Source organism: Poecile atricapillus, chromosome 4, assembly GCF_030490865.1.
Source record: "Poecile atricapillus isolate bPoeAtr1 chromosome 4, bPoeAtr1.hap1, whole genome shotgun sequence".
Taxonomy (NCBI): Eukaryota; Metazoa; Chordata; class Aves; order Passeriformes; family Paridae; genus Poecile; species Poecile atricapillus.
In genome coordinates, this window is record NC_081252.1 from 60,911,551 (window position 1) to 60,939,538 (window position 27,988).

The following is a 27,988-nucleotide window of genomic DNA, read 5'->3' on the forward strand; positions in this document are numbered from 1 at the left end:
TTGAATTTCTGGTACTGCTTCATTCTTACACTTCTTTAAGATAGCTGAAAACTATTAAACATTTTGCTCTGAGTCAGCCAGTGCTATGTGAAAAATCAGATCACCTCCCATGTATCTTCTCATTTTTTGGCTCCTATTCTTTGCAAGTATGTCTGAAGTGCTGTGTGAACCTCCTTATGTTTTTCCTTTTTGTAGATGTTTCCAGCTTTCTTCATGCTTTTAATTCCCTCATTCTTCCACAGTGTGCATAATTTAAAGAACCAAAATGTCATTACTGCATCAGTTGCTAACCTGAAATTAGAGTCAAGTTTCTTTGCATAGTGCAGGTTATCCCAGCATTTTCAGCAGATGTTGCCACCTTCAGAGAAGTCTTTGTGCTTATCCCTGGCGCTGGGCTGCAATCCTGCAGCCATCCTGCTGTGTTGCAGTCCTGCAGCCATCCTGCTGTGTTGCAGTCCTGCAGCCATCCTGCTGTGTTGCAATCCTGCAGCCATCCTGCTGTGTTGCAGTCCTGCAGCCATCCTGCTGTGTTGCAGTGGACAGCGGCACAGCCAGACCTGCCGGCCAGCTGGACTGAAAGCTGAGGTTCTCTCTGTGAGCAGGCAGAAGGAAAAGGCAGCAGCATATATCTGGGGAGGAACAAGAGGGATAAAACTACACCTTTCTGCATTGGTTTGCAGTTAGATCAGTTTAGACAAACCCTGAAATTACACCTGCAGACCTCCATCATCCAGTTTTGCTTGTAGCTGCTTCTGTGTCACACGTAGGTACAACACACTGCCCTTTGCCTGTCTGCCTCTCACTCCTCATCACCTCTTCTTTGAGTACCTCTGGACTATGTTACAAACTTAAGCATGGTTAAAGACTGGAAAATCCCTGAGAAGCTTTAGTTTTCTTGGGTTTGAGCTCTTTTTTTTTTTCCCCCTCCAAATTCTAGACAGTATTATTGTACTAGTATTTATTCAAGTAGAAAGATGGCCTCCACACTGAGAGTACAGCAAATTATATTTATCTTTATACGCCTTAGCTTAGAGATATTTATCTGCTAGAGCATGTTTAGAAGTAAAAGAACTCACAGAAAACCAAATTTTCCCCTTTGCTATGCTTGGTCCTTTCAGCACAGCAGAAATGATCCACTACCGAGGTGATGCTTTCCAGAGTAAAGAAAACTAAATTAAATTACAGCTTCTTTTATTCTAACAGTCACATTTCTACTGGAACATGGCTGAATTTATACATGAAATGAACAGATTAAGGTTCCACCACTCAGTACCATCTTAAATTTTAAAAAAACAGGGTTTTTTTTCTCTTTTAATTTTCTTCATTAAACTGAATGCATGTCATGGGAAAAGAAAAAAAAAGAACCAACCTGGTGTTTATAGATGGACATTGGAACTGAAGCAAGAAAAGCAAAACAAATGAAAAGTGTTTTTGTACTGAACTGCTTTCCTCCTTAACCTTAAATAGCAGATCTCTTGACTTTGTTGATATCCAGAGCATGATGGGAAGAGCTGAGATCCACAGCCAGAGTTGCAGCTGGGAATAGCAGCATTTTTTATGAGACTCCTCTAAACAGAGCACCCCATCTCCTTCGTAACAGCACAGCTTATTTCTAGGGCCACATGTGAGACACAGCTGCTTGGAAGCCTAAGTGGTGGTTTCTGGCACAGGGGGTCCCTGGAGCAGGAGAGAGAGCCCTCTGTGTTGAACTGGGAATGCAGAAGTTGCCAGCATCACAGCAGGAAACAAGAAGATGGGCTCTGGAGGAGGATTCCTCCTGCAGAGACACTTAACAGACAACACTGGAGGGAGGTTCCTTACCAGTAAATCAGTGGGATTCTAGGACAGCCTCCCACAAGGACTAGTGCGACAAGAAAGCTAACTGGTTTCAACGTCAAGTTTTATAAATGTACAAAAGTGATTTTATACTGTTATTGTATAAAAACAGGGAATAGTGCTCTGTGATTGAAGATGTTTCTGCTAGATTTAAAGTCTAAAGCAAATAAGAAAGACATTTCCTCAATTGAAATATATAGGTGGAATGTGTGAATGGTTTCTCTATGGAAACCTTCAGCACATCTGAATAGGCTTTGTCATAGAAACCTTAACAGAAATTTAACCCTGGAACACTAAAATGCTTATTCTGTATTGATGACTTAAGTAATGATGGATACATCAGTAACTGCTACAGAATATTCATATCCTGTCATCGTGAATCTATCACATCCTCTTAGGACCTAGACAAATCATCTGCGAACTGCTGGATGACCAGGTTGCTTTTATTTTACCAGCAACCTGTGATGCAGTATTGCAAAAGGCCCACCAGTCTGGCCATTGCAAATGGGACAGGAGTGCAAAATAAAATGAGCTGTATATAGAAGAAGAAACTCCATGGTGAATTGTGAATCTTCATGTTTAATTAAAAATCATCTTATTTATATGGGGCTGCTACATAATTTTTACTTCACTGCACTAGAATTACACAGAAAAATCAGACAAATAGACAGAACTAGTATTTTGTTGGTGCAATTTTTAGGCATTGGCTATTAAATCTGTCTTCTCTCCTGCAGAGGATTTTCTGCATTGTTTTTTGCCCTCTGGTGAGAAAATCTGCAAGTAAACCTCAAGTATTTACCAAAAGGGAAACTTGACAGATACTGTTTGGATCATTCTGAAATTAGAAATTGATTTGGAAGACAGAAATTTCTCAACTTTAATTAAATGTATAGTAAAAATATTCTGAAATAAGCATATTAAAACTGATAGTTATTACAACCTTAATTTAAACATTATTTCAATTTAGCCAAATATAGTTTAAGCTGTCTTTTAAAAAATACTGCCATACCATGAGCATCTCAGAATAATCCTTTATATTAACTGCAGAAAGCTTCTAAGAATGCTCTGATAGCAAGACTGTGAAGTGCAAGTTTACATGCAGTGTTGAAGATATTCATTAAAATTGTAATTAGGCTCACGATTAAATTCAGTCGCAGTAGAAACTTTGTGTGTAAGTGTTGCTACAAGAAGAAACCTCCAGCCTGAAAATTAGTTCAACAGTCTGAGCTATTTTAATTATGCAGAGTTGATTATCATTGGAGAAAGAAACCTTTATTACTGCACCAGAATACTGATTCCTTCCACCCCCTGGCACACTGCTTGTTTTTCTGGGTTAGAGTGTGGTCTGTTTTGATAGCCTAATGATGTTCTGTGTAAATAATAGGAAAGTTAATCTGAGTAAGTTCAGGATCCTACTATTAACATTTTATTAAATGACCATTCATATGATAGCACCTATCTTGCTTATCACCTTACAGCGGTAGCTTCTCGTTGTTTATAGAAACTTAGTGAGGTGTTTTTTAATTTGCAGAATTTTACAAAGCTGCATTCCAAGGCAACATCTTGTTTCCATTTTTGCAAACCTAAAGCTAGTGACAGAGATGCTGATGGATGGCTTTAACTGTCTCAAATGTCATAAATATACCTAAATTTGGCAAATCTGGGTATAGCAGAAGGAAATGTCCCTCCCCCTATTCATGTCTAATTTGATTATCGACAGAGTCCCCTATCTTAGCAGCAGATTTTATACATCAGTTGAGAAGAGTGATTCTCTGAAATGGAACTTGACTTTATTTCAAGTGAAAAAGCAGAGGGTACAGCACACACTCTCCTTGCCAGCCCCTTCAAGCACATGTCCTAGTATGGTTTGAAGGTGATGAGTAGCTGTGCAAAGATTTTAGGGCAGGGTAATCTGACTGCAGCACTGTGCTTTGGTCCCTCATTTAGTCTGCAGTGGCCAAAGAGTAGTTGTTGCCTGGTCTGAAAGGGTTCTTCCATCCATCCCCTAAATTTCATCCATTGTTCTGGAGTTTAATTTCCAGGCTTCACACACAGATTAGTCATTGCTATTTTGTTTACCAGTACCTTCAGGATTCCTTTATTTTGTGTGTTTTTTTTTTCTTCATGTCTGTTGCTTTTCAAATGTGTGTATCTTTTCCAAATGTGCCAGGTTTCTTCCTCTGGTTCTTCTTTGTATGTGTCTCTGTGATTCTGAGACTCTTGGAGATGAGTAGATATTGAAGCTTGGTGATATAAGCCATGTAAGGTATGAACTATTTCCTTAATTTTTCATAAAGCAATGGATATGTCAAAATAAATCAATGTATTTAGTCAGATTTACAAACTTCAACTACCAATTTAGGTACTCTGATGTCATAAATTCTACTTTTGCCCAACTATCTATATTTCAGTGCCTAGAAATTCATATTTTTATTTGACAATAAAGCATTTAAGGTGGAGTTCGGTTTATACAGGTGACCTAATTCACATGGCAAAATATCAGCAGATGGAAGAATAGGCGATAGAAAGATGTGGCAAATTTGTTCCGTGGTCTAATATAAACATGCAGTTCTTCATCCACTTGGTATTGTTACTGCAGCTAAAAATAGAGAAAACCCTCATCTAAGTCTTCAGACCAAATAGATCTCACTCTGTTGTCACCTCTCTGTTGTAGAGAGAGGCAACAGCTTTCATAAAACCAGAATACATTACCCTTTTTACCCTATACTTTTTTTTTTTTTTTTTTTGAATGAACTGGTGTGTGTCTGCCTGAAAATGTTTGGTTTATTGGATGCACAAGTTTAAGATTAATTTATGATTGCTGTAGGTGTTGCTACACAGCTATTTTTTGTATTCATAATTATTTTCAATAGTGCACTGTGATAGGTGCTATCCACATATTGCTGGCAGCCTGGCCTGTTATTAATGATGTTCCACATTATTCTTTTGGGAGAGAAGAAAACAGACCTACAACTTTGTGATCTGGTTGAGTTCTGTGCTGCTGTCAAATGTATTTTGAAAAGGATAAGGAAGTTTCTGGTACAGAGCCAGCCAGGGTGGATATGTAGGGGTAAGAACCCCAGACAGTGACATGAGTGTTTTTTTGTTATAATTGAATAGTGATTTTACTTGGTTTTTCATTGGCTTCATGTTGCCAGGAAGTTACTGGATCAACCTATCTCCACATTAACTAAAGCTGATGAACTTGTTAGGTGCTTTTGCAATAATAACCCTATCATAGGTACCTAAGAGTGACAGAGTGGTTTCTCCTTTCTGGGAAGACTGTTTATGTCCAATTTACTCCACAGAATGGCAGAGGGTATGTGACCTCTTGTTAATTTGGTCAAGTGTAAGCATCCAGTATAGGCAAACATAGCTCTTCATCGTTGCTGGCAGGTTTTTTGCAGGGTATGCTGTACTTGCTAGATAGTTCCAAATTAGGTAAGACATGAGTGTGACTGTTCAATGGGTATTCCATTAGATTCTCTGATGTTCTTTTATTATCAGGTGATTTTAAAAAATGGAGGAAGGATGGAGGGGAAACACTGAAGGAGGTAGCAGTGCACATCTCATTCTGGGCCTCGAAGTACTTTCTGAAAGGATTTCAGACTCTTGATCTCACTGAAAATTATTTTAAAGACACCTTAGTAGTTCCTTTTTAGAATTTTTAAATTAAGTTTTATTTTATACAGTACAAGGTACATGGCACTGGTGGTTTTGGGTTTTTAACTGTTTTACAGAATGTATTTTTTTTTCATGTTATTTTCTGTCTTGCTATCTGTACTAGAGGAGTAAGGGGTAATCATATATTCATTGTGCTTCTGCCTGGTGACAATTGCTGCTGGTATCTTTTGACTACAATGGAGGCTCTCAGTCATGTCATCTCCTTAACATGATTTTTCAAGTAAATAAGTTTTTCCTTTATTCTAGCCAATTGCCTGTGTTTATAATAATGTATGTATCTTTCTCCATTGAAATACTGAATGCAGCAAAAATATGAGTTTTAGGAAATATTAATGTGACATGATCAATATGAGCCTTACCAGGTTTGACAGTAACACAAGTGAAGATATTCCTTAGTCTGTCTCTGTCTTCTTAAATAGCTCTCTGCAGATCATGGTGGATGGATTGACATGAAAGTAATTTAAATAGTCATTTTTATTACTGATTTGAAGCCTGAAGCTGGAAAAAATTGTCTCAAGTAATAGACTTTTAAAAGGCTTTTCCTCCCACCACTTTCTGAAAGAAGAGTTAGTTGGTGCCAGTTGATAGCTAATGCATTTGTATTTTGAAAGCTGCAGCTGCCATTGAGTGTTGATTTGCCACAAAATTTTGCCTTCACAATGAAAGAAAGACTTGATAGTTACCCCATACACACTATTTAAGGTATTCATAAAGAAAGAAGCATATATTTGGATTATTGTCTGAAGTAGATGCAAGGATTTAATGTTCTACTATTGTAGTGATCTATATTCTGAACACCTTTTGGAAGCAATTGAAATTTAGTTAATAGTATAAAAAGTTCCTGTGAATTTAAAAATTCAGTTAATTTAAATATGCTGAATGTATAAGTAAATAAGTTTATGAATATACATTTCACACACACACAAAAATATTTAACAAAATAAATGCTTTCTCCAGTGAAGGAACTGATGTAATACCTTCTCAGGGACTCAGTCTACCAGGATTTAGAAATTGTAGATCTCATTCATTAATGCCTAGCTCTAGCCCTAGTCAAGGAGGGGGGAAATAAGTTGGGATTTTTTCAGGTGGTTGCTCTGTTTTTCATTATTTAATCACTGAGTTTTCCAGCTGGATAAGTAGTAGTGAAGAGAATATCCCCTCTCCCTGGTCTTCAGAGGCTACTGCAGTAAATTCAGCTTGAAAAAAAAAGCTGTAGTATTAAGGCTTTAATGAGACACCTTCACACTGCTCTTGGACATTTCACAAAGATTGTCATAACTTGAAATTTAAAGTCAGTTTATTTTTTAAATAAAAACATTCATTTTTTAATTCCGGTTTTCACACGAACTGCTTAAACATACCTTAATTACTCCTATTAGGTGCTCATTTGGTTTATTTTTTTTAGCTATCCTTATACAGACAAGAACATTACTGGTATTTACTGGAGTTAATGATAAATTAATGAAAAGATATAATAGAAATATCACGAGACACATTTTTACCCACCTCTTAACTACAAAAGGGAAAAATGAAACAAAATCAGGCCATGGGCATCTTTTGTTTTCTGTCCTTTTACCTGGATTGCACTGCTTTATGTCAAGGCTGCTGAGGGGTATGTGCTTGTACAGAGAACAGCAAATTTAAAATGGGCACCGAATCTCCATCCTCTGAACTGTGTTCAGCAAACTGAGCTTTTTCAGTCCCTGTGTCAGGGTACACTGGGTATTTAATATGCTAAAGAACTGGGTCCTTGCCATTCAGCTTGTATTTGTAGTGGAATAGGAACATATAGATTTTACAAGCATCAGTGATGTGCTTACTCAAAGATCCTTCCAGCTTGGGTCTGTGATGATTAAGTGAAAATGTGTCTTGAACCATCTGTTGACAACAACCCTGAATTTGCATGTTGGACAAAAGTGCCCTGCAGCAAGGAAATGGTGGTGGGGGATAGGGTTAAGTGGTAACAGGCTAAAGTCTCTTCCTCATCAAATTTGTGTACAATTTCTGGGTATTGTCAAGAATTCAGTAAGAGAACTTTCGCTTAAATAACCATGTTTAAAAAAATCACATTTTGAAAATTCATTCTTTGGGTTTAGCATCTTTTGTTGCTGAAGAGAAAAATCCTGAGTAGGTGTTATGGATAAGGATAAAAAAAGGTCTCTAAGATTAAGGCCTCACAGCTGTTTGACAGTATATATTAAAAGATCCCTTTGCCTTTTTAATTTTTGATTTTCCTTTCAAGTTTCTCTTGGTACCTCAGTGGAATTGGAGGAAAATTATTAACACAATACTACAGCTTGCAGTTGCAAGGAATTCTATTTGAGCACTAGACAGGTAGGCTAAAAATGGCTTAAGGGAGTAACAAATATTTTTGGTATGTGTTTTAAGTACTTGAGAGTGAAGATATCTGAAAAGCATCAGGGGAAATAATGAAGCAGCCGAACCTGTCTGAATATTTATTTTTCCTCAGTCATGTTTATATACTAGCTATTCCTCTTTTTTCTTATTTTTTCTTTTTTTCTTTCTTTTTTTTTTTTTTTTTTTTAATTTTAAAAGTGTATTGTTGCTGCATATCCAAAATAATCTTCTGGGTTCCCTCCCTTCTCCCTTGCAGTTTTTTCCCTTCTGGACAGAATTTTATATATATAGATATTTTAATGTTATAAATTGTGCTGTCTGCTATGAAACCGATGTAATTTTGGGATTTTTTAGACCAAGAACTGGCTCTGAGGAGGCAGTGTAGAAATTTAACTCTCTATGTACAGCATGATGGCACAGTGCTGTGAAGGAAATGATTTAGGAATGGTTGCCTCTCAAAGGAGACTGTTCCAGAGCTGGTGGTGATAGGAAATCAGCTTCAGAGAGGTACTGTGGGCTGGCAACAAGGAGTGCTGAGAAAAAAGGGCCCTTTCTCACTTTCCTTGCTGAATACCTCCCGGAGGGGAGACTGGAGGGTTATTTGTGCAAAGGAATAGATATATAAATATATATATATATATATATATATATATATAATATATTTCTGGGATACGTTAAACTGCTACTGTAAACAAGGAAATAGTGTAAATTTTATGCACTAGTGAAAGAGAAGAAATACCAAAAGCAAACAATAACTTGCTGTCAGAATTTTAGCTCTAGGGACTAGAGTTAAAAACCCCCTTCACTCACCTGGCACCTGCCCTAAAGATAGTGGGCTTGAATACCTGCAGATCAGCAAGATTAAATACAAGTGATACTAGACATGGTATTGCCTGTCTGATTCTTTTATGTTTAAGAGGAGGAGAAAGAAAATGATGGCAGAAGAGCCTGATTCTCCAAACCAATGTCTTTTTGTATCTCGTGGGAGACTCACATGCCAATTCAGCTGTCTCATCTGACACACCTTTTCCTTGCTTCAATTACTTACTACTATTATTTCTCATGCCAGGTTGCTATCTTCACTGACAACCCTGCTCTGGCTGCCTATTTGCGTTAGACACCTGTGGTCTCACAAGTGTTCCCTAATACTTCATAGTCTACCTCAGGTCTTGAAGGAAACTTGTCATCTAAAGGAAAGAAGTCACGCAAGCTATGTGCCTTCCAAGATTTTTCTTCCTGAAGAAAAAAAGTTTAAACCCGTGTCTGAAGCCAATACACTCCCACTAACTCTTGTAGGAATGTTTAACTTGCTGCAAATACTGTTTGACATTTCTTCACCTGTGTTGAAGGAGCAGTGACAACTTGACTGATGGATGGAAGGGCTCTCTGGCTGTCATTGGCCCTTCTCTATTTACAGTTCAAACACTTCTTTGCTACCCTCTGAGATGAACTCTCAGAAAAATCAGATTTAAAAAATACTGTAGATCTTTGAGCATATGCACACTGTTAGTGAACATTCTTTTTGTGTGCATGTGTAAATGGAAGTATGCCACTTCCTTTTCCATTAGAAAGGGACATAACATTCACTGCTCAAGAATCCTGCATGTAGGGCAAAATGCACCTTTTTCTTCTGGAGCTGCTTGCAAACAAAATTTGTTCCTTTTTAAATTCAAATATAGAAAACTGTTTTCTTGCTATTAAGAGCTTCCTCTGCACTTTGCCATCTCAAAAAGGCAGGTATCTTTTTTGACTAAGAATTTAATGAGATGTGTGTCTGAAAGAATTACTTCAGTGCTGAACCAATGATTTTGAAAGGGAAAATTATAGTTGCCAGGCTGCCATTGCACACTGTAAAGCCAAATTAATAGAAGCAAGTAAAACAGCACTTGTAGACAATATGTATAATGCAATGAACTTCTGGAAGTTCTTACCATCCTCTTTCCCTATAACTCTGTTAGTTTCAGAAGATTGGAAAGAATAGGCAGATTTTAGTTGGCTGCTTTCATACTAAAGGTGTCACAAAGCAGTCTGGAAGAAGAAAACAAAAATAAGCAAGAAAAGACTGAGTTCTAGGATTGTAGTGGGAGATACAGTCAAAATCCTATGTTTGTTGATTGATGTGATTGTATTAGGCAGCTCAACTTTCCACCTTTAAAAAAAAATCAGAATAAATAAGTATGACAATACAAGGCTTTTTAAAAGCTGGAATTTTTCTACTTCTCATTCAGATGATTGCTTAGAAAGAATTCACCAGTTTGATTAGAAGCATTGTTACCATGTAGTCTATGACACTTTTCAATTTGTAAAAAGAGGATTTAATAAAATATTGTCATTTTAACCCCTTAAATGCACAGCTCCTTTCAAAACAATCCACACTTGGAAAGACTTTCTAAATTTATGCAATTGTGGAGAAAAAAATAAAATGGAAACATAATTATGTGCTATTTAACAGGAAACAGAACTACCAGTGCTACCACTGCTGGAACTAATACTTTCTATCACTGGCAATCTCCACGATTTTATCACCTCTGAAAATCTTTGATTTCACCTTCTGGGGAAAGCACAGCAATCAGGCAGAGGAGTGAGTCTGCCTCAGAAGGAGGAGCTGGTTTATGCAGTCAAATTCCAGAAAGAAGGCTGGAACCTCTGGAATGGTGTCCATCTCAAATGTCCTCAGTAAGGGACCACAGTGGTGCTGGGCCATTGCAAAGGGAGTGTAACTGTTGCACTTGTGCTGAGGAAAACCTGCGCATCAAAATAATAATAATTTAACTATTATTATTATTATTATTATTATTATTATTATTAACAATAACAATAACAATAACAATAACAATAACAATAACAATAACAATTTTGGGTATGTCAGTGAAGTATAGTGCCCTGTAAAGGAAGAAGGAGTGAATTACAAGATTGTGGGTAGCTAAAATATTTGTTTTCATTGTCTGAGCTTGCAGCCTAAGTCCCTTCTAAAGTGTTTTTAAAGATGCTTTTCAGCATGCCTGACAAAACTCATACCTCATCAGTAGTCATGAGATGAAGCTGCACTTGTTAGTAAATGGCCTATCTGGGCAAAAGCATTTCATGCCAGAACCTACTTAAATAAACTTCAGTAGAACAACATAGTAAAGGAACATGGCTAGGTCAAGAAATTTCTGTATCGCTGAAACATGAGGGAAACATTACAGACAACTGTTCTGTGCTCCACTGAACAGGATACAGTTTCACTTCAGCCAAATTCCTGAGTGAAAGTTCCAGGTCTTTCTATTGAATAGGGCATGGCTCTATTGAGCTGTTCAGGATTTACATATTTTATTAATTTTTTAAGCAACCTGGTCTCATTGACAGTATCTCTGCCCTTAAAAATTACCCTGGGACTGGGTAATTTTTAAGATCCCTTCCAACTGAAAACATAAATTGTTTTTATAATTTAAATATCAATAGGAATAGTGCTAGCAGTTATGGTGAAGTCCGCAAAATTTGAGGTATGGAAGAGATAATGTAGGATTAATGTATTTTAGAAGGTTTATCACACAAGTGATAAGGAGTTACTCTCAATGATTCCATAAGAGAAGGTGAAAATAATTATAATAAAGAAGAAGGGAAATGCACAGTTAATGGAAGAGCAGTTAAATGATTATCTCATGATTTTTGTTAGCTATTGCAGAGAATGAAAACTAAAGAAGCCTTCTGCTGGAATGTCTTGGGCTTTACTTCTGAATTCTCCCTTAATATCCATAAGCTTTTGTCAAAAAGGGTAAATCAGGAGAAATTCTTGGACATCAGCACAGGGTCACCATTTCTAACAGTGAACTATAATACTAATATCAATATTAATATTAATAGAGTGCACATGGTCCACTTCATTGTGCATGTAATGGACAGTTCTCACAGAGAAGGCATATTCATCACATTAGACAAAACTCTTGCCAATAGAATAAGAGTGATTTGAATAGAGTTTTATTTAGAGTAAATAACTACAAAATGTGATGGAGCAAGAGACAGACCTCAACAGTTTTCTACATACTATTACACCAGTTTTAGAACTTAAACAAAATGTCAAGGGCTCATCATTATTCATGAGAAAACATTGAAGAAAATTCATCAGCAAAAGACCCTTTTTGCATTAACAATAGCAGTAATATTCCTACCCTCCTTTCTGAAGAGACATGAGTATATGTTGAATCTTGGTTTGAGGCAAAATTCAAATAGTAGCAGAGTTAATGAAGTTTCCAGCAATATATGTCTGTTGTCCTGTTCCTGTCACTGTTCCTCCCTTTTGACTTATTCTTTGATGCCGTATGTGCTCCCACACTGCTTCTTCAGCTATCCTCTCCCTGGATGGATCATGGACCTCTTTAGGCTGGTGTTAGGGCAGCTGTGCTGGGGCTGCTCTTTCCCTCAGGCTCCACCTGCCCCAAGGGTTCTTCTGCTGAAATGGGTATTGCTTTTAAGCTGTGCAAAGGGTTTGTCACACCGTCCTCTCTGAAAATGCAGGCTAAGATTTTTTAAGACTCTTAGGAAGAAATGGCATTATGGTATTTAATTTGGCCCCTTTTACCTGATGCTTGACTGCTCAGGAAGTGATTCCTGCAGAAGTTAGGATCACCACTCTCGCAGTTACAGTAACTTTCCTGCATTGCCTTGGAAGGGCAGTGTTGCCTGCAATCACTGGAAAACGTGTCCTGACATCCTTTTGGCTGTCTTCACACAACTGCTCCTTCATCCTGCAAAGGGACCACAAGGAAGTAATTTCTTCTCTGGGGAAATCTCTTCTAGGGCTTTTATGTTACTGCATTCCCCTTACATGTCACCAGTAGAAGGAAACTTTTCACTTGAAGATTTTCTGTTCTAGGTAAGATTAAAATTTCCACTCTTATAATCCAGTGGAAACCCAGCAGGGACAGTACTAGTTTAGGCTGTTACCTGCTGTGTTTTTCAGCTTCATTGCCTGAAACCGAAAGTACAAGACTAAACTGTAGTTCTTAACTACCAACATGTACAATTATTTAGGGAATTTTAAGGCAGATAGGAAGTTGTTTGTTATAACCTGCAAATTATAAATAGGTGCCATGAATAGGTATGAAGAATCCCTAGTGTTTTTTCTGAGAAAAGCTAGATTTTACATCTAAACTAGATTTAAAGAAATTGGATAAGAGACTCTTTTGGAGACATTTTAAATTATTCTTTGAAGAACTCACCTTTCTAGAGTTGCTAAATTAATGTCTTAAAATATCTCCAAATATTTAAATCTATCCAAGAAACAATTGAGAAATGCTTTTAACCCCTCATTTTAAAAAAATTATGGTAGAAAGAAATGTTTTGACCAGGAAGAACAAATGCCATAAAGCCATTTAGATAAATGAAGACAATTTCTTATTTATTTCAGTTATATTAATTAAATATTCTGGTACTGCTACCAGTACAGAATACTTTTTTAAGTACATACCTTTGATATTGGTAAAAATAATCCTGGCCTGCTTTATCAAAAAGATGGAGGAATATCACACATTGCTATCAGCATGCATACCTTCCTGTAAAGTAGCTGTGTAGAATTATTAGAATAGCATCTCTATGGTTGGTCAAATGTTAAAAATATTTTATTAGTTTCATGGCACCAATATCTCATCCCCATAATGCTTGTGTTATTTCTAAAAGATTAGAAAACACACTGCAGTAGTAACTTAATTCATATTCATAGGAAGTAATTGTCAAGGGAGTTTGTTGATCTTTCAATCTGAATGAAAGTCGAAGTAGATCTCTGTTGGAATTTTCCTTTTTTTCTCCTCTTAAATTAAAACAAAAACACACAAACACAAAAAAAAAAACCCCAAAACATCTGAGAAAGATTCTGTCGTTCTGATTGTAGTACCAGCTGTCTAAGCACGTAAGTAATGTGAAGTGATGCTGTGATGGTGCACTTTCCATTCTCCTATTCCTCCTTGCCATTAGACTCTTTCTTGTTATGGAAAAATGTCTATTCCCTGATTAAGAATTAGTGGTTTGAAATAAAAAGGAAAACACGTTTCAGAGAACGAGTAGGATTCTGTCATTAGCATTGTAACTGCATTTTTTACATAATCTTTATGAAAAAAGAACATAAAGCAAACAAAGCTAAGGAAGGCTTGTGCAGTGCTGTGTTACTGTGTCTGTGAAACCTTTTTCTCTCTCATTTCTTTCTCTCTGGAATGCTAAATAGGAGCCCTAGCTTGGGAATCAATAGTTCAATTAGATTATATGGTAGGTTTTTGGATGGCTGTTAGCATAGCCAGGAGATTACTTTCCCTGGCTGTTGGGGAAAAGCTGCTGTGCAGTGGGAGGCTGTAGCTGCACTTTGAGCCAGCCTGTACTGGGACAAAACTGCAGTATGAAACAGCCATAAGCTTGTGGTTTTGTTTTATGCTTCCTGGATGCCCAGGGACTGAAACATAATTAGCTATCCTGCATCCAGAAGGAAACAGAAAGCATTTGCAGTACATACAAACAATGAAAGGAAGTATTAGGCCCAAGTCCCAAAAAATATGTACTTAACTTTAAGTTTGAAAATTGTTGCACTGGAGTTAACAGTACTGTCTAAGTGCTTTAGAGTGCTGGAACATGAGTGCTGTAAAATGACACTGTGCAGACATTATGGGATGCTGACTAGAAGACTTCATTCTAAAAGTAAAAAAAAAAAAAAAATTTGTTCCAAGCTTAGGTAAAATTCAAACTAAAGTTTGCTTTTTAAAATCTTTAATAAGCATAGATGTAGACAAATAACCCTGCCTAATAGCATCAAAAATAGCTTGGGCAATAGAGAGAATGCACTATTGACCTCCTAAAATAAATGTTTGTAAATTCTCTTTTCCAAAATACCTCAAAGCAGAGTGTCTGCTGCTCTGTAACATCAACATCCATGTGCATTGCGCAAATGCCATTTTGCATATTTGTTGGATATTTAACACAGAAATATTTGAACATGGACTTATTTTGTGGCTATGAGATCATTTGTATAAATTGCACGATATTAAATAGGCTTTGGTTTGCAGTTTTTCACAAACACTCCTCACATAGGAATAAATTGTATTTAATTTTCATTTACTCCTAACATAACAATGAAATGTATTTCATTTTGGAAAGCTTAATTTTTAAATATTCCTGTAAAAATATTATGGGGATTGGAGTAAAAATCCACATCTATTCTCCATTTCAAATGGTAGTGTATAATTTCTGAAGCAAATGTTGGCATCTAGGTGGTCTTCTAGTAATGTCTTAAAATAAGAAATAAGTCTGAATTTTTAATTTAAAGAGGGCTAAGAATTTCCTTAAAGATGTGTTATCTGGAAGCAACCTTTTTGATTTATAAATAATCTGTCTGTTCAATAGTATAGTCTCTATATAGTTATATAGAGAATATATATATTCTCTGGGAAGCTCAGGCATTGTTCATTTTTGTAATATTTTCAGATGAGATGTTTGAAAAGGTTAGTCTTTATTCTTAGACTTATCAATTTAGAGAAGATGTAATGACTCACAATTAGAAAAATAACAGATATTATGTCGATCAAACTCCAATTGCTCATTCAAAGAATCAATTTGATGGGAACAAGAGCAGCAACAGGTGCTGTGGAGTTTTGAAGTTGAGAGCACATAAGAGAGCCCTGATGCCTATGGAATCCTGGCTGCTTATCTGGGTAGCGTTTTATATTTTTGTTGTTTCTTTCCAAATATGTCCATAACTGTCCTTAAAACCATGAAACCTCTTTATGAAGACCACCAAGGTCTGTAAGAGTAGGAATGAACTTAGCAGTATTTATTCATGGATTTGATTCCATGACAGAGAACAGAACAGCATCTGGTCCCTGAGAGCAGAGCCACCAGAGAAGAAGCTAGGCACACCAGTGTCTCATTCTCCCCCAAAAAATGACATTATATGAGATAGCAATGCATTATATAAAATCTTATTACCATCCCTAGGTGCTTAGGATAGAGAGCTACATGTCATGCAGTGACATTTGCCAATGTCCCATAAACAGCTTCTGGACTGTGCTTGGTGCTACTGTTTCCAGAACAGAAACTGTCCAGCAACAAGCAGCTTCTTTTTGATTGCAAGTCTATTTACTTTTATTTAGTCATTTTTACAGTGGGCCAGAACTCAAAGACTAACAGTGACATAGCAACAACCCTGTAAATGTAAACAGAAAATAACTGATGGGGCTGTTATGTTAAAAAATGAATTAGCTGATGAGATATGCCAGCTGTTCCTGATCAAGTGCGGTCAAAGGAAATGGGAGACAGCTTCTCAGGTATTGGAGGGTGAGATGGGCAGAGAGAAGCTTGAATGGACATATCAGAGCCAAAGCAGGTTTACATGATTTAGGAGAGATATGAATTATACATTATATTTTTGATATCCCTGACATGAAAAACATAAACCAGAGGAATAAAGTTTTGTTTAAACAACAAAATGTATAGGCAAAATTTCTTGTAGAGACAAAAAAAGACAGTGATTAACCCCACAGAGAAAACCAATGAGTGCAATGTGGTGGGACTCAAACAGCACATGCATCTGACTGTTCAAACAACAGCGGAACTGTGGCATATGTATTTCACTGCCTGGGCTGACAAAACATGGAAGATTCCTTGGTTTTCACTAAAATAGAGAGAAAAGTCACCATGATGTATAAGGATGCTGGTTCATCCTTTGGTCTGCTACACAGAAGTTAAAAAAGAAAAGGAGTCTCTGTTTCTTTGGAAAGTGTTGTCATTTCACATTATTTTCACAACAAGATAGAGATGACCCCCAGCAAGAGAGCTCCAGATCTGAACCTCCCCAAAGACTGAAAGGTATTTTTGTTCTGTGCCTACATGCCCACGTGCTGAACCAGTAAGTGGCTAGAAAGCCATTGTTCCATGTCTTTATATGACAGATAAGGAAAGACTTGGTTTGCCATTCCCCTAAGCATCAAAGCTTAGCCTTGAAAAAATGTTGAAGAAAATAAAACATATAAAAAGCCCTAGACTTAATTGGTCACTGCATCTTTTAAGGGTCACTGCCTTAGGCAGTTCTTCAGGTTCATCAACCACACCTACATGAGGGACAGGCTACCACTCCTGCAGTGACTTGTGTTCTGTCCAGTGTCACTGGGTTATTCTCCCTCAAGAAAAAACAGGTGCAAACCAACCTATTTTCAGTGCAGCTGCCACCATGCGAGTGAGAACCTGTCATGATGCTGAAAAATTCCACGGATGCCAATGGATGTGTGCCCCTTTCTTCTTGCTCCCTCCACTGAACACAGTTAAAAGGTGAAGGCCAATAGCTGATGTCACATTAGCAGCAGCAGTGGATAGACAAGTACACTGGAACAAGTACATTCAGCATGAATTATTGTTTCACATTTTCTCTAACAAATCAATGACTAAAGCAAACTGAGCATTTATCTGTAAATAAAATTTACCATCCCCCAACTTGTTTGCCTTCATCATATCTCTTTTGATATTATTAGTATTTTGTGGCATTGGGGCTGTAAGTCAAGCTAGAGACATTACTGAAAGTCTAGAAGCAACATAAAGAACATTACAGCTGTGATGAAACCAATCAGTAATATAGGGTCCTAACTTTCTCAGTGATCTAAAACTTCCATGCCGTAAAATAGCCTGGTCCCTAGAGGTACTGACTGAAATTGAGCAGCTGTTTTGTACACATATAGTTTATTTTTTCTGTGGACACAAAGGGAAGTATCTGCTCCAGTGACATTACATGAGACAATTGGAGATAAAAAGTAGACATGGAAGGTGCTTAAGATTAATCACTTCATGTGATTACAGTTGAACCAAATTCTGCAGCCTCAGCTCTGTGATGTTTCTGTGGGACTGTGCTGCTGTAGCAGAAAGGGGCTATGTCTCCCTTTTGCTTATGAAATGTCATCCCTTCCTCACCTTCCCATGTGTTCCTGGACATCTTGGCTATGCCATCTCTTCCAGTATCCACAATTCAACACCAGCTGTGGCTTTCTGGAGATACTTCTTCCATTCATTCTTCCCCAACAAAAGGCAATAGATCTCATGTTGGAGTGTCCCTGTCTTCCTTCCTGCTTCAAAAATGGCAGTAGTTATGAGTCTGTAGGCTGTACAGAGAAAGGAGGTGCTGCTTCTCTTTTCCCAGAGAATTTCATAGAAATTTATAATTTTCAGGAGCCCTGGAGCAGGTAGTTGCTGTCCAAGTAGCTGCTCTGCACTAGATACTATGCTATAGCCTGAATGGATGTGTTTTGTAGTTTGAACATAGCCTCAAGCCTGCCTGTTGTGTCACACTGATCAGAAAGTATTTCTGTGACAGTAAGATACACACACCCCTTCCATCCATTTTCCACATTTTATTCCAAGGCTACCCTAAGAAATATGCTGGCAGTCCATGAGACCCTGGGCAAGGGGATTGTGTGCACCCTCAGTAAATTCACCAACGCTAAGCTGGGAGTTTTGATCTGTTGGAGAGTAGGAAGGCTACCTTGAGATCTGTGCCCAGCTGTCCCTCACTTCATCAATGACATTGAGAAGATGAAGCAAGTCCAGAGAATGGCAACAGAGCTGGGGAAGGGTCTGGAGCCCCAATCCTACGAGGAGCAGCTGAGGGAGCTGCCATTGCTTAGCCTGGAGAAGGGGAAGCTCAGCAGGGACCTTATTGCTCTCTACAACTGCCTGAGAGGAGGTTGTAGCCAGGTGGGGTCTCTTCCAGGCAACTGTGACAGGCCAAGGGGACATAGCCACAAGCTGCATCAGGGGAGGTTTAGGTTTGACCTCAGGAAGAATTTCTTTACTGGAAGAGCACTCAGACATTGGAATGGGCTGCACCTGGAAGTGGTGGAGTCATCCATCCCAAAAGTTTTCAAGAATTGACTGGATATGGCATTTTGTGCCCTGGTCTAGTTGACAAGGCAGTGTTCAGTCAAAAGTGGGACTTGGTGATTTTGGAGGTCTTTTCCAACCTTAATGATTCTATGTTTCTGTGATGCTAAATTTCCAGTGGGAAAAGGAAGCCTGGAAATGAGGCTGGTGTTGTAGCCATGACAACCAAAACAGAGGAGATGTGAATGAGGCAGGCACTCAGAAACAGAGCAGTGCAGGGCCTTGAAGAAAAGGCCAGATCCTGGGGAAAAAAATGGAGCTGGTTTCTGGTACATAGGAGTTTGATCAGAAAAAGCGCAGTTGCATTTTCCAACATGCTGTGCTTGTGAATGGTTTATGGGGAACTTTATGAAATGAGAGGAGGGTGTTGCCTCTAAAAGGAAGAAAAATACAGCTGTAGAAATGATTTGGAGGAAGAAGAATGTCAGGTGATAGGGTTTTAGTGCAAGGAGAGGTATCTATCATGTCTGCAAAGAATACTGTGATGTTGATTGTGACACTGTAGGAAGAAAAAGACATTTGGGAATGGAAATTAGGGGTGTCCATGTTTTAATTTTGAGTTATTCCATTGGGAAATGCCAGATAAGATTTTGGTTGGACAGAAATCAGATGTGAATGTAGATATGCAACTGAGCTCTCAGCAAAATGTTGGCAGTAGAAGCATGTAAATGCCTGTACCTACCCAGGAAGGGGTGTAAGGAATGGGAAATAAAGCAGTATATAATTTGCTACATGGATATATGTCTGGATTATCTCTAAGCTCTGTCCCTGACTTGCTGTGTCATATTGGGCAAGTAATTTAAATCTGTTTCTTATCCTGTCCTGTGACTTTATATAATTCACAAAAACCCACGAAAAGTATGCTTGAGGTTTTGTTGTTTTTTTTTTTTTAATCTGTATGTGGCAAGTTTACCACAATTGGTGTCACTTTCAGTTTGGTCTTTTGCATACTACCTTAAGAAATTCACAAATGAAAAACAAGTAGATGTAGAAAAGTCTGAGGAGCAGTGCAGAATGTCTCAAAGTCACAGTGAGTTACTGCCTCTTTACTGCTTATACTCATTACATGGAGAACTTTTTCTTCAACTTAAATGTCTGTATAACCAGTTCCCCAAAATACTTTTGGTACTCTATAGAGCACTCCTGCAAGTGCTAATGGTGTTGAGGCTGCCTGCTTCTAAAATTATTGACTCCAAGTCTTTGTTTGATTCATGAGTGTAAATTTATAGAGTTATTGTACTTATCAGTAAAACATTATTGTTTGAAAGAGAATTTTTTTCTGTTTGTTCTACAATAAATATTCAGTAATATATATATATACATATACATTTATTGTAGATGATCTGAGACTGATTTTCCTGATTATGAAATAAAAAGTGAAGCTACTAATGAATGAAAGCCAATGAATGGCAGTTCTCTTGCTTACTTCTTGATCTAATTCTTGGCTAATTTTGGAGAGGCTGTTGATTTGGTCTCCTTCCTTCCAGTCCAGGCTGGTAAAACTTTGGAATTTTTCTGAGGTTATGCATTCTCTTGGCATGTTACAAAGCCTGCAGTGCTTATATCTGGTTACATTTCTTGTAGGCAGATGCAGCCATTCTCTTTTTTTAATTGTCTACATGAAAAACAGTAAGATGGAGTGCCCTTCAGGAAGACATGGAACTCTACAAAAATTTTGGGTAAATTCAACTGAGTAAAAGAGAGATTAAGGCTAAGTATTGTACAGTTTATGCTAGCAAAACATGCCAGCTGTGGCCTCTGAGGGTGCCCTGCTTTCTTTCCAGTTCTGCATTTCAGTGGAGATACAGATCCTGTGGATCTGGCCACCTCGCATTTTTTGCTGGGCTACTCAAGGCCAATTCAGCTTTGTATGCTGCTGGCACACGAGTAACTGTGGAATCATAAATCTGACCTCTAGTCTTTTTTGTTTTCCTGTAAAGGGCCTTGTGTATTTGTCTGATTTCCCACAAATTATGTGGTTGCTCAGAGCACACATAGTATATGGACACTCTGCTGGCATGGCCACCAGGCTTGATATCAAGCAACAAATTTTTATGGGAAATCACTTGTACTGGCTCCTGAAGATTTTGCCTTTCAGACTTGGGCAACACAAGAAATAGTAACATTAATTTATTTTAAAAGATGGCATCGTAAATGAAAGATAATATTTTTATGTTTTTTAGCTCTTTAAATGGAAGCACTGTCTTTGTGGTATTTTTAAACAGGTCCTTTACATCCATAATTTTTAATGGTAAAGTTGCTACCTAAAGAGTTAATTTCTGGGTACATATAGCCAGAGCCAGAATTCTCTTTGACCAGTAGAGAAACAGAGTTACTACTTTATTGCTTAATAACCTGGTAGGTTTTGCTTTGATATTTCTCCTTTTAGTTACTAACAAAGTCACAGATGCTTTCTCAAGAACTGTGCAGAGTGGAGTAGGTGTTTCTCGTTATTTTTTTAGATGTTTACATTTTTAGCACTGGAGTATCATCCTTGGGACAGAACAAACTTATGGGTTCGGTCTTGTGTCCATTATTTTAAATACTTTTGACTACCATTACTACATGAACAGAACTTTATGCACCATCAATATTTCAAATGTAAATAAAATAGTTCTTTAAAAATGAAGATCACTTAAAACATAGTGCTGCTAGAATGTTGAAGAGCCATTATGTTTAATAGCATTTTTAAACTATTAAAGTTGAGTGGTTACTTTTTATTTTGCATTTAGTCACTCATGGGAGACATTTATTTTGTCCCATACTCTGCAAATAGTGATGCTGTTAGTAGAGAAGATTCTCATTTTGAATAATGGTCTCATTTATATAATATCCCTTAGTATAATATATTCATATTTTAGAGAGAAATGAAAATTCATAAACTGTTAAGGGGTGTACAGAAAATCAAATGAAATATATGTCTATAAAAAATCTTGGGGGAGGGGAAATAAAAGGGTGAACACCCTCTTCTGGTAATTATTCGGTTTGAAGTTAACACTCTGTTTTAGCAATGATGACATCAATAGAAATAACGATAATAAAGAAATAATTTTTATTATGGATTTGGTAAGGGTTTTTTCAACATCCTTGGACAGAAAACTCCAGGACAATTCAGAATGGCTGACTGCATGAAAATGCAGAAAGAAATTATGGAATTAGATGCAGCAGTTTTTATAGCCCTGACTTAGCTTTATGTAGGCATTTGAGAGTCATTCTTGCTATTTTTTATTCACTTTTTATGGCTATTCCAGCATGTTCCAGTGATTCTCTTTTTATGCTGTGGTAGCACCAAAAAGAAAGGCTCATTTATTTGCTACAAACCTTGCAGAAAAATGAATAAAAGACTGATTCATCGTTTGTTCCACACAACATATTTTTTCCTATTACTTTTGGGTGCTTTGCCAAATGCCTGGGTTTATGTTTCCTGATCCTGAGTGATTTGAAATTTGAACCAGAAAAATGGACAAATTGTAGGTGTAGGTGTACAAGTCCTTTTGGACACTCTTGATTAAGACAAAGAAGTGGGAACCAGAAGCAAATAAACATTTATTAGTACTTGAATCATTGGTGGGATGATGGATATTGGGTAGATAAATGTGCACATGGGTGTGCAAATGCTAGAATATATCTATTTAGCCACCTTCCTAAATATACAGCTGTTATTTGTAGCAACAGGAATTTGACCAGAATAGAATATATCTCTACATTTTAAGTAAAAACTGCTTTTAAAACAGTTATTTACAACATAAAATTAGCATTGCCTTTGCTAGACTTTGCAATTACTTAGCTACAAATGGAAAGTCAGCAACAAATTTTGGAGGTTTTAGTGTGGTGCTGGTCTCTGTGATCATGTCAGAAAGAACAAATCAATGCATTGTAGCTTAAATTGTGTCAGTCTGCTAAAGATTCTTTAGAAGCAAGTCAGATAGTAAAAAAATCTGCACTACAGGACTATCACTTTGTTATGCTATTGTAAATTTAAAAATATACTTTAGTTTTAAAGAAGCAAACCTTGCAAATTCCTCTTTTTCCTGAAGCAATCAAAATGAATTCAGGCAATACTTTTCTTACTAACCATGTGTCATTTAGCTACCCACTTGTGCTTTGTAACCTTGACTTGATAAAGCTGTTTAAAAAGTTTTAAGAAATCTTTTGTATGGAGGATCGTTAATACATGGAAAAGATCCTATTACTTTATCTAAAGACTAATGCACTACAGTAGCCTTTTCAGTGAATGTAAGCTATCTTCTCCAACATGTCTGTAATTCAGTTAAATATCTATTTAAAAGACGTCTAACAGTGTTACTAAAGTGATAGATGTTATTTTTACTTTTAAAACTAAAAAGTACAGCACCTTCTGAAATATTTTAAGATCGTTTATGTGCAAAATGAATGCACGTAAACTTTAAAGAATAGATTTTTTTTAACTTGGTAATTTTTGCACTCTTTGAGATTGTTTCAATTGCTACAATAAGAGAATTTGAACTCCAAATAATTGGCAGTGCATTGTGAGTTTTATGTGGAATGTGTGGTCTTTTGAGCATGAAGCATAATTGCTCTTTGCTTTTAGAAAGGTCTTTTTCCAATAGCATATTTTCTCATTCTCATTAATGGAAATTAAATAATTTTTTTTTTTTTTTAACTTGCAAAGTTTAGTCAAGTTTCTGCATAAATTGTTATCTCTGTTATCTGTCTAAGTCATGCATTACAGGTATTTTAATATTCTAACTATTAGTGTGGCATACAAACACCATAGCTAATTGGTGCATTTTATATTGGGCTGTATGGCCTGGTGTAAAATTTTAATGTAAGCAGGAATTTTTAAGGAAATTTTCAAAGGAAATGATCTGATAGTAATAATCAAATAAATTTTTATATCTTATGTTATAGAGAGTCATAGATATACATGATTGATACATATTTTTCCCTATTAAAATTAACTTGTATGGATATAGAGGTATCTTGAAGGAATTGCTAACCAATCTTCTTACTTCCTCTGCCTTCCACTATCTTCTAAAGAGCTTTTAAGCCAGTAGATTCATGGCAAATCTTGCTTTTGTAATGCAAATAAAACAAATGTTTTCCATATGATTATGGTTACTTGATGCCTGCGCTGTACTCTCTTACATGCAATACACGCTGCTCACTGCCAAGGCATGGCTGCTGTCCAATGTATACAATCTAAAGAAGAGTTTAAGCTCTATACTCAGGTTTACACTTTCAAATCATGACACCTTTTGATCCATACTATGTGTGTATAGTAATTAATGAACACTGAAATTCCTTGCTCACTAGGACAGTGTTTGGAAATCAACATATCTTCTGGTCCAAGATTTCTGTGTATCTTTATACGTACGTGCACTAGTTTCCAAGCAGATACTGTGTATTCCCCTTCCAAATCTCTGTCCTGGTTCCCACTTACAGACATAACTTTAAAATCACTGTTCCCACTTTAAATATAAAAAAAAAAAAAAAAGGAAAAAGAGTCAGATTATTCTATGCACAAGAGGAAATGTTAAGGTCTAGGGAAAAAGTAGATGTATTGAAAGTATTTTCACAAATGAACACAGTGCCTCAACTTCCAAGAAGTGCATGAATTGCAACACATGCCTTTGCCAAGCATTCCTTGTTGTTTAAGCTGAGTTAGCTGCTCATTTGGCATGCAAGCTTTCTGGCTCACTGAGAGACACCTATTTCTCCTCCAACCAAATGGGCCAGAAGAGTCACACCATCCAATATTGACATTTGTTTTAGGAGTGGCTTGTTTACCTTATGTTATTGATCTGAAACTTGCACCATTACGTGTGGCTTTTATGCCTAGCATCAGACATTTTACTGCAAACTTCCACTGGTGGCATGAATTGTTGTAGGTTCATGTATTCTATGTGACATGGTCTAGAAAGGTCCATACTACATGAATTTTTAGAAGATATGAAGGAGGATTAATAAGGATGAGTTCAAAGAATGGAGTTTGGAGTGAAGTACCAAACACCCTACAGGAGATGATACGCACATGGGCCCTAGGAACATGTTTCTCCAAGGTAGAAACTTTTTTAGCAGAAACATAAGTTTCTTAGTACCAAAATGAAATTAAATAAAACTACTGTTCTTCGGAACAAATAGTTTTTCTGATCTTTTATCAGTACTGTAGTTATACTTTTGTCTAGACTTTTGTCTAAGCCACAGAATTTCACTGATTATCTCTTCAATTATACTAGTTATTTTTGTTTGGCTAGTGTTGATTTTCTCATTGATTTTGATTCAAATTTATCTGGACATGGGGAATCCACCACTTCTCTCAGTACTTCCAAGAATCTTTTCCTGCCATTGATACAATTGTACTTTCCTTTTCATATATATTTTATCTGTGTATAAATTCCAGTCAAGGTTCCCTGTTCCATCTGTTTCTATAGAATTTCAAGGCCATTTGCAGCTTGGTGATTTCTTAGGGATCTTAATGTTGTAATCACATCTCAGTCTCAGTTTGCTGATCTACACACATCAAATTTGAACTCTCATTGTTAAATTCTCCTTCCCTCACATTAATTCTTGTAACTCCTAGATCCACTTTTAATATACTTTTAAAAACCTGTTCACCAGAATGTATGTAGTGTCTCAGTACTGCTGCAGAGAAGGGTAAAACAATCTCCCTACCGCTGCAGGAAGTGAGGGCAGAAAAAAAGTTTCTGGCATTGTATCTTATTAAGGGTTGCTAGTTTGCTTCAGAAAACATTAAAAGAATTAAAGCATTAAAAGTTAGAAGTGTTTCCTCTCCTAAAGATGTTGGCATATAAAAGTTTAGTTCTGTAAAGTCCTTATTCATGTGGCAAACTTCCCTGATTCATCAGGTCTGATTTTGCCACCATTGCCTGATGTGCAACTGTGGGCTGTGTCTGCAAAAGTGACAGAACAGCCGAGACCTCTGAAGGAAGGAAAGGGATATAATTTAAAAACGAGTTTCTAAATAGTACTTGGCATACTGGATCCTACCCTAGTTGCAACTTTTAGATACTATGAAAATATAAACGTTAAATTTATTGTGATAATAAAAGATTGTGGGAGCTGTGCTGCTAAAATCGATCAGGGTAAGATTAAACAATAAAAAGCTGGTTCAAGTTGAACTCACAAGTAAGGAGGAGCATTCGCTGGCCTTTGGATCAGGCCCAAAATTAAAGATTTCTTTCTTAAAAGAGATTTTATATTCATTATTCTCTTACACAATTTCCCAGCCATATTTAAGAAATAACAACTTAAAAATTACCACCTTTCTAATGTTCCATGTTACTCAGAGGTATAATTTCTTAATAAATCAGTGATACAAACTTAAGTAGTAAAAATAAATGTTTTTTACTTTGCAAATATCGCCAGCATGTCTTAAAGCAAGTAAAATTCTGCCTGTGTGTGAAAGGGGGAGTGTTGTGTATTGATCAGCTGAAGTGCTGCAGAGACTATAAACTGATAGTCAGAAGGAGGAAAAAAAACCAAAAAGAAATCACAGGAGAGCACATAGCAGCAGAAAAATCTGTGGAAAATGATCCACTGCTCTCTTCTTCTCAGTTTCTATCCCCAAATGAGACTATATCTCAATCTGTTTCTGGTCAAGACCAAGCATAACAAACCTTAAACATTTGGTTTATATTTTTTCTCCCTGAAACTTTGTATGAATTATACAGAAAATCACGGCATGTCTTTAAAAATTCTGATCAGGTTTCCTCTGGAGTCTTGCTGCTGGAAGAATGTCTTATGGGTAAATTTCCACTCTCTCAGCAGGGCAGTGTTTTGCATGAACCAACTCCCAGGAGAGAATGTTGTGTGCTTATTCTGTACAACAAGGCTCAGGCAGCATCTCCATATTAAACTGACCAGAGGGAGGGAGGAGAAGAAGTTGACCTGAGGGCAAAGGGGGAGGGCTGAGGACCAGAAGAGAGTGTTTATTTGCAAAGCTAGACAGTGTTGTTCATAAAAACAAACAAATAAACAAATAAAAAGAATCAACCCCCAAAATCCCCCAAACCAGAACCAAACCCAACAAAAAACCCCCAAGCTACAAAAAAAAAAAAAGCCTTCTGAAATATTTCTACAGGTATATTATTACAGTTGAACAGTGTGAATACCACCTTCCCAAAGATACACTCACTAAAGGTGATAAAGTCCTCAAACAAGAAATCCTTGTGCCAAGTCATTTTCTTGTCTGTTTTTAGAGAAAATCAGAAAAATACTCCCCTTCTTTATTCTTTTACTGCCTGGACCTCAGATTTATTTTCTGCTTCCTTAAAAATTGACTTCACTTTTTAGTCTTTTTTGAACCTGGTTGGCAGTACATACTGTTTCACTAATGGGTCTTGTTACTGGGCTATTTCTTGGTATGGTTCTGTGATTCAATACTTTTAATTATCTTTTTATTACAACATGTACCAGGTCCGAACATACAGTAGATTTACTGATAAGGCAATATACCACTTGTATTGTATTGTATCCATTTATAGTCATTTTTATAATGGTATCTTGCTAATAAAATGTTATCTTATTCATTCAATTTGTGTGTAATAAATCAACAGCCTGTTCGCTTTCTTCTCATGCAGATATCGGAATAAGTATGTACGACTGTGTGCATGTACTAAACCTGACGACGTTGCTTGCATACAAATGAAAATTAGCCTAAGAGCATTTCATTAATGAAAGTGGAGCTGTTTTCCTGTGACCCAAGTAAAATTAATACCCCAAATACATAAAATAACATGGGAATTTATTTTATCTCACACAAGTCATTTGAAAAAATGCATCCAGACCATTTTTCCCTGCCATTATTCCTATATTACAGATTTCAAAACTTAAATAATTGTAAATCAGGGTTTTCTTCTGCTGTACAAGATAAATCAGGGATTCCCCAATTTACATTTTCTGTGTAATACCACTAAGATGCGGCATTAGCTAGCTGTGGAAGTAGCAGCAAATCTCACTCTACATATATGCAAATGAGGATGTATTTAGCAGCTTACACTACATTGATATCACATTTAGAAATGTGTGATATACATAATGAAAGATGAAGTAATGCTCTATGCCCTTGCTTTAAAGGTGGCCCACAGAAAGCAGCACTTACATTGTACCTCCTTTCAGAGGAACTTGAATAAGACTAAAAATATCTAGAGGATGTGATGACAAATACAAAAATATCTTGGACTTAGTCTGGATGAACTGTTGAATCTCTATCTGTGAACAGCAG

The 27,988-nt window shown here is 36.8% G+C and overlaps 1 protein-coding gene across 1 annotated transcript in view; it reads left to right on the plus strand.

Annotated features, from left to right (window-relative positions):
• LDB2 (LIM domain binding 2) overlaps window positions 1-27,988 on the plus strand; it is a 363,923-nt gene that overhangs the window by 52,610 nt on the left and 283,325 nt on the right. The gene's annotated exons all lie outside the window — the stretch shown is intronic.